The sequence below is a fragment of the Micropterus dolomieu genome, linkage group LG03 (genome assembly GCF_021292245.1).
Source record: "Micropterus dolomieu isolate WLL.071019.BEF.003 ecotype Adirondacks linkage group LG03, ASM2129224v1, whole genome shotgun sequence".
Taxonomy (NCBI): domain Eukaryota; kingdom Metazoa; phylum Chordata; class Actinopteri; order Centrarchiformes; family Centrarchidae; genus Micropterus; species Micropterus dolomieu.
The window spans coordinates 13,710,539-13,718,172 of NC_060152.1; the positions used below are offsets into that span (position 1 = coordinate 13,710,539).

The 7,634-nt window shown below is 44.2% G+C and overlaps 1 protein-coding gene across 1 annotated transcript in view; it reads right to left on the bottom strand.

The window, feature by feature from the left end:
- The window catches only part of LOC123968300 (transient receptor potential cation channel subfamily V member 6-like), a 27,474-nt gene extending 24,610 nt beyond the window's left edge, over window positions 1–2,864 (bottom strand). The window contains exon 1 of the mRNA XM_046044960.1: window positions 2,462–2,864. The gene's annotated coding sequence lies outside the window, so the exon portion shown is untranslated. The remainder of the gene's footprint in view (window positions 1–2,461) is intronic.
- Between the last annotated feature and the right edge of the window lie 4,770 nt (window positions 2,865–7,634).

Here is a 7,634-nt window from a genome sequence, read left to right on the forward strand (position 1 = left end):
CCATTTTAGTACAGTGAACTCATTGTCATGTTCAAGAAACCAATTTGAAATAATTCGAGCTTTGTGACATGGTGCATTATCCTGCTGGAAGTAGCCATCAGAGGATGGGTACATGGTGGCCATAAAGGGATGGAAATGGTCAGAAACAATGCTCAGGTAGGCCGTGGCATTTAAACGATGCCCAATTGGCACTAAGGGGCCTAAAGTGTGCCAAGAAAACATCCCCCACACCATTACACCACCACCACCAGCCTGCACAGTGGTAACAAGGCATGATGGATCCATGTTCTCATTCTGTTTACGCCAAATTCTGACTCTACCATCTGAATGTCTCAACAGAAATCGAGACTCATCAGACCAGGCAACATTTCTCCAGTCTTCAACTGTCCAATTTTGGTGAGCTCTTGCAAATTGTAGCCTCTTTTTCCTATTTGTAGTGGAGATGAGTGGTACCCGGTGGGGTCTTCTGCTGTTGTAGCCCATCCGCCTCAAGGCTGTGCGTGTTGTGGCTTCACAAATGCTTTGCAGCATACCTTGGTTGTAACAAGTGGTTATTTCAGTCAAAGTTGCTTTTCTATCAGCTTGAATCAGTCGGCCTATTCTCCTCTTACCTCTAGCATCAACAAGTCATTTTCGCCCACAGGACTGCCGCATACTGGATGTTTTTCCCTTTTCACATCATTCTTTGTAAACCCTAGAAATGGTTGTGCGTGAAAATCCCAGTAACTGAGCAGATTGTGAAATACTCAGACCGGCCCGTCTGGCACCAACAACCATGCCACGCTCAAAATTGCTTAAATCACCTTTCTTTCCCATTCTGACATTCAGTTTGGAGTCTGGAGATTGTCTTGACCAGGACCACATACACCCTAAATGCATTGAAGCAACTGCCATGTGATTGGTTGATTAGATAATTGCATTAATGAGAAATTGAACAGTTGTTCCTAATAATCCTTTAGGTGAGTGTAGGTCTTAAATTTCATTCACAGTGGTCTTAAAAAGACTAGGTGAAACCTGCAGAAACCCTGTAAAATCTGTGTAAGGAAACTATGCATTTAGGATCCCAGTTTAGCTATTATTTTATCTGATATGAGCATAACTGATAACTGATGGCTCTCTTACGGTCATAGCAGAGCTGTATTAAGTTGCTAATAGGCCTACAAACCAAATTTTCCTATTTCTGCTCCTTCCCAGTAAAAGCATTTAACTAAAGAGCTGCAGGGTGGCTTAAAGAATAGACCGGTTATAAGATGTGTTTAAGCTTTTATACAGAGCAGTAGATAGATAGATTTGAGATATTTCTGTAGCTGGTTTTGGCCAGATGAGCCACTTAATGAACGGATCCAAATCTGATCCAGGCCGGATGAGCCACTTCATGAAGGGGTCCGGATTTGATCCGGGTAAGGTCTGTAATCCTCTGGGCCAGATCTGTTCCGGATCCGTAATCCTCATCTGTTTCAGATCCGGACCTATTTTGCGGATTCCGTTCCGGACCCTGTGATACCTTCCGGAGTTAGTTTACTGTCTGGGAAGATCTTAATAAATATAAACTGTTTTATTTGATTGTTGCACATTCAGTAATGAATATTTATTGTTACAGTGTAGCAACTATGCTTAAAAGCAAAAACAAAGTAGTTGCTGAGAGGCTGAGGTAGGGCCTTTTGGTGCTGTTTGTCTAACTTGCTGCACAAATAATTCGCGGATCTCAAAGAATATAGTCTATTGGTTTTATTGATGAAAATATGCAACTTAATAATGTGAACCGTATATTCATAATAATCACAACGATCAAATCTACAAAGAATACCGCGGTCAACAAAAACTACAGCGTCCCATTCACTCATCCTCTTTCTGCCACAGGCATTGAACAGGTGTGTAAATTAACTATACAGAAATCACCACCCACATCCACGTGACTTACCAAAAAAGTGCAACAACAAATAAACCTATATACAATTAATTCCAAACGTGCAATAAATCAGTTCATGACTCCTACATACAGGAAAACTTTTTGATTTTAAACTTCTTCAAGGGCTTTAAAGCATCTGTTACAGCAGTACTGTCTTTCCTGAGATACCAGCGCTCCTTCAGACCATAGTTGAGCCCACACACCCCAAGCTGAGGCCACAGGCAGCGGGGAAGCCTCCTCTCTAGCATCAACGTTGTTGCTACTACCTGTACAACATCATCATACAGCTGTAACCTTGACAGTAAAACAGGGACATGATGAGGAGGTGCATTTATGTTCATGTCTTTAAATGGTGCTACCAGCAGAGTTTCAGGAGCAGGACCACACATCAATGACGTCACTCCCTGCATTTCCATAAATACCCACACAACACACATCCTCTTCTTCACTCTCGCATTCCGCACATGAACCGAGACCAAGCAACATCTTGTCGAGTACGCTACACTAACATCCTATAACGCGTATCATTACAAGCTACTTCCATCCACTTACCTCTGTGAGAAGTGTCGGCACATTGCTATCCCCATCGGACGGATTTGCGACATCTTCTTCGTTCACGTCAGCAGGCCCAGCACCAGAAGCCGAATTCTCTCCTCCATCTCCACGCTTGATGCCCGGCTTTCTACAATCCTAAAGTCGGCCAGGGAGCGGGTAAATCCAGCTTTAACGCCATCCGCCTTCCACGGTCCACTCTCCTCAACAATCTGAAACATTACACCCAAAGAATCCTCCGCCTCTCATCAAACAGCTGATCACAGCGTTTCCACACGCCAGCGAGGTCCAGGGTCAAACAGTCTTCATGAACAATCTAGACACGAACTATAGCCACTCTTCAGAAAACGGTTAAAGATGAAATAATTCCGACTTAGAGAACAGCGTGCCATGCATTCAGTTCCGTCAACACCAGCTCCTTTCCGGGTGGTGCATTATGCACGCCGTGACGTCAGCGCCACTGTTAAAGGGACAGTTCACATATTACCTCCATCGCAGGATAGCAGAAAAGTCAGTACCAAAACAAAACAGGACGTCAACCAACACCAGAATTCCAAGCCCTCCACCTCTCATCAGGGTTGACCGCACCAGCAGCCTACATCACACAGGACAACCAGCTTCAGGTACCCAGCACTGGGATGCCAGCATCCCAGCCATCTACATCTACCAACCACAGCAGCAGGCTTCATTAGGGGACTTCCGCACCGGGACGCCAGTGCCACAGCTGGTCACTTCCTGCAACTACAGCAGCCAGTTCCATAGGGGCCCCCAGCACTGAGATGCTAGCGCCCCCACTCGAACACCTCGAGCAACATCAGCAGCCGATTTCATTAGGGGCATTAGGCACCAGTGTTGAGCAGTAACGCGTTACTGTAATAATATTACTTTTCCCAGTTAAGTAGTGTAACTAATTACTTTTCTAAAACAGTAATATTATTACTAGTTACTAATGCAAGTAACGCTGCGTTACTCGTTACCGAACTCACCATCCTTGACGTGAATCCACGACTGTGCGACAGGTCAGCGGCTCCTGACTTGTTCATGTCCGCTGAGCCAAAAAGCTAAAGGAAGAATGGAGAACGAGGGAGAGAGGCATTCTTTCCACAGCTGTAAGTAGCTACTGCCATTATTGTGTATATGGAGCATATATTGGTGCAGCACCTCCTCGCTCGTGCCCCCTTTCTCTCTCTCTCGTGAACTTCGCTGCACAAACCTGTTCAAATGATACCCCCCCTTGTCATTCTGTGGGAAACACTGGAAAGTAATATAGTAACGTAACAAGTAACGTAACTAGTTACTTTTATCACCCAGTAATAAGTCAAGTAATAATATTACTTTTTTAAGGAGTAATAAGTAACTAGTAATATATTACAATTTCTGAGTAACTTGCCCAACATAGTTAGGCACTGGGATGCCCACCGTCCGCTCCCATCAACCAATAACCTGACCGCACAAGATGGTCCATTACACAGAGCCATCCAAAAAGTCTCAAAAGGACCGTTTCAAAAGGACAGGCACCCATGCTATTCTTCGCTTATTTTTCAATCATAATCATCTCCAGTTCTCTTATAACTGATGCTAGCAACTTACTGCTAACTGCTTAAGTACAGTTGTTTCGAGTTCACAATTACGAGCTCAGCCGTTTCGAGCTAACTTCGAGCTAACAGCCGTTTTGAACTAACTGGAGCTAAGAGTCGTTTCGAGCTAACTTGAGCTAATTGTCATTTCGAGCTAACTTTGAGCTAGCTAACAGTCGTTTCGAGCTAACTTTGAGCTAAAAGCTGTTCAAGCTAACCTTAAGCTAACAGTCATTTTGAGCTAACTTTGTTAACTTCAAGCTAAGAGTCGTTTCGAGCTAACTTTGAGCTAGTTAACAGTCGTTTTGAGCAAACAGTCGTTTCGATCTAATGCTGCGTTCCATTTACCTCGGAAGTCGGAGGTCAGAGCTAGGAATGACGTCCCACCTGAGTTGATGGCGTTCCAGTTAACAAGTTGGAAAACCTCGCTCGGCCAGCCGTTGTTTACAACTAGCCAGGTTAGCTATTGATACGCCGGTTGATTTAAAAAAAAAACGCATTGTGCGGTATTTACTCACACTAAACACTGTAGCAACAGACAGCTGTTGGACAGCACTTTGTACAGGAACATTTCTATGAGACACAAGTACACAGAAGTGCTAATAAACAGTATAAACTAGAGCTTTCACTAACTGTTGATACCCCGACAGCCATCTTGGATCACGAAGTCAAGGTAGTGCGATTCTCCCAACTTCCGAAGTCGGGATTCTGACTTAAGGGGGCGTTCCCTTTGAAATTTTGACCTTTGAACTCTGAAATTCCGACTTCCCATGTCAACTGGAACGCACCATAACTTTGCCAACTTTGAGCTAACAGCCGTTCAAGCTAAGCTTGAGCTAACTGTTGTTTCGAGATAACTTTGCTAACTTTAAGCCAGCAGCCGTTCAAGCTAACATGAGCTAACAGTCGTTTCGAGCTAACTTTGCTAAATTTGAGCTAACAGCCATTCAAGCTAAGCTTGAGCTAACTGTTGTTTCGAGATAACTTTGCTAACCTTGAGCTAACAGTCGTTTCGAGCTAACCTTGAGCCAACAGTCATTTTGAGCTAACTTTGAGCTAGCTAAAAGTCGTTTAGAGCTAACTTTCAGCTAACAGTCATTATTTAGCTACGTCAGTTTCGAGTAAACAGTCGTATTTTAAGCTAAGTCATTTCAAATAAAGAGTCATTACCTATCTAAGTCGTTATCTAACTACGTTGCTTCATGCAAACAGTCGTTATCTCGCGAAGTCGCTTCATGCAAACAGTCGTTATCTCGCGAAGTCGCTTCAAGCAAAAGTAATTTCGAACCATAGCTTGAAACGACTATAGCATGAAATGACTAACATTCCTTTTCAGCTAACTTCAACCTAACAATCATCTTGAAACAGTCATTTCCTAGCTTAGCTATTTTCCAGCTAAATCATTCCAAGCAGTCATCTTCTACCTAATCGTCTATGAGCTATAGTCATTTTTCAAGTAAACATTCGTTTCTACTTAAGTCTTTCAAGCTAACAGTCGTTTCCAAGCAAAGTCTTTTGAGCAAAACTAGTTTTGAGCTAACATTCGTTTCGAGCTAACATTCGTTTCGAGTTAACATTCGTGTCGAGCTATCATCGAGCTAACAGTAGTTCTGAGCTAACCTCCAGCTAAAAGTCTCCAAAGTTTCCATTCATTTTAAACCACAGAGCTAATGTTGTCTCAAGAGACAGTTGTTTCAAAGCAAGTCATTCCAAACAAACGTCAATTTAAACTAAAGTTGTTTCGAGAGAACGATCGTTTCAAAATCAAGTAGCTTTGGCACCGGGATGTCGCTCACTCCCAGTCATCACTAAGCTGACTGCGTCAGTCAGTTCGTTACATAGAACCATCCAATTTGTTGTTGGAAACCGTTTCAGGTTTGCTTTAGTCGGGTCATTAGGCACCGGGATGCCAAACCCCTTGCCGCCCACGTCCATCAATCTTTGCAGGTCTCTCTAGTCTGGGATTCTGGCACCGGGATGCCAGGATCTCTAGCATCTCATCTTTACTAGTCCAGCAACTACAGCTAGAACCTCCGCCACTGGCACCCAGCTTTCCTCCACAGCCCTAGCAACACCAAGTTTTTCCATTTCTAATTTCGGTATTTCCTCTAAACCCATTACACCGCCATCAGCTAATGCTTTTACTCGTCGTCCTAACTCTTTAATATCCCGTTCTTTAGCTCACTAGTCTACTCAAACACATCGTAGACAATATGAGATCTTGTTGTTCTTATCATGCCTTTTCCTCACTAACCGCCTACTAAAAGATCCCTCGAAGGGCACCTCTAACCAAAAGGGAGAACATCCACCCGGTTGAGAGAACTCACTCCTGAAAAATTTGCGTACACTTTCTCCATACACTAAGACGATTACATGGCCATTATTAGATCGGGCCGCCAAGTCAGAAGCACGTTTTTACCAAAAATCCACATCCACACTGCTTCCAAGCCACAGCTTGCTTCAGTGATGTAATCAGGGCCCACTCGACCACACAACCCTAACATGCCCCCCAAGTGGTCCCCGGTCTCATCCTGCTTTCCAGCTCCATTGCCACCGCGCCAAGCTCTCTGGTTTTCTCCAACCTCTGGTTTCCAAGATCTGCAGAGAAAAAGCAGGTCTTCCCATGACCCTAGATTTCTAGGATTCACTCGCGACACAATCTGCTTCACACTGTAATCTGGATTGAAAGCTTATGCAATCAGTATTCAATCTCCAGTTCCTCCTCACTTTGGCTCAATCTTTGCAAACTGGATTGGGTTCAACTTTTTCTATCACAAACAACTGTGACACCCCAAGATACCAATCGTACACTGCTGCCACATATTCTGCAAGTTTTTGGGGGTTCTACAAAGAAGACTAATTGCAGCAGAATGGTCCCCAAAACTCTACTACCAACAGCAAAGCCCTCTCTCGGGTTACAGGCCAGCTTTGACGAACTGTCACAACTAGCACAACATGACCTCCCCGTCATTCGATCTCATCACCACGTCTTATTTCATCAACACGCCCACAGTGGCTACAAAACACACTCCACTGAAGTCCATCTTAGCGGAAGCACTGGCTTCTTTTCCAAACGCATTCTCAGAGAACCCAACTTCTTAGAGGTTTTCAATGTCAAGAGACATCTCAAGACCCCTGCAGCCTTCCTCTTACAGCAGACTCGCTGGCCATCTGCATCCACACCCTCTGCACTGATTACAGCATCCGTCACTTGACTTGAACCTTAGACGTTACCTCCACACTTTCTCTCTTGACGGTTTAATTTCACTGCATCTCCTCTTTGCTTGACCTTTGGCGTCATGCCCGCAATTCATTCTTCAAACAACACTGCTTTCTAGCAAAGTGATCCGAAGTTCAGTCAATCGGGCCAGCTTACGTTCTTCTTTTTCTTCGAAGTCCAGTTATCTCTGAACCCTTTAAGACCCTTGTGAACTATAGGGAATCCCAGCGCACAACCATATCCGATTGTCCGAGACCGGTCTAGTAGCTACTTAATTCAGGTTCTACCAGCAGACGTACTCTTTCGTAAGGCATTTCTCCCATCCATTACTTCAGTCACTCCTCCAGGATCTGAGCTATCATTCAGCCTACCGAGC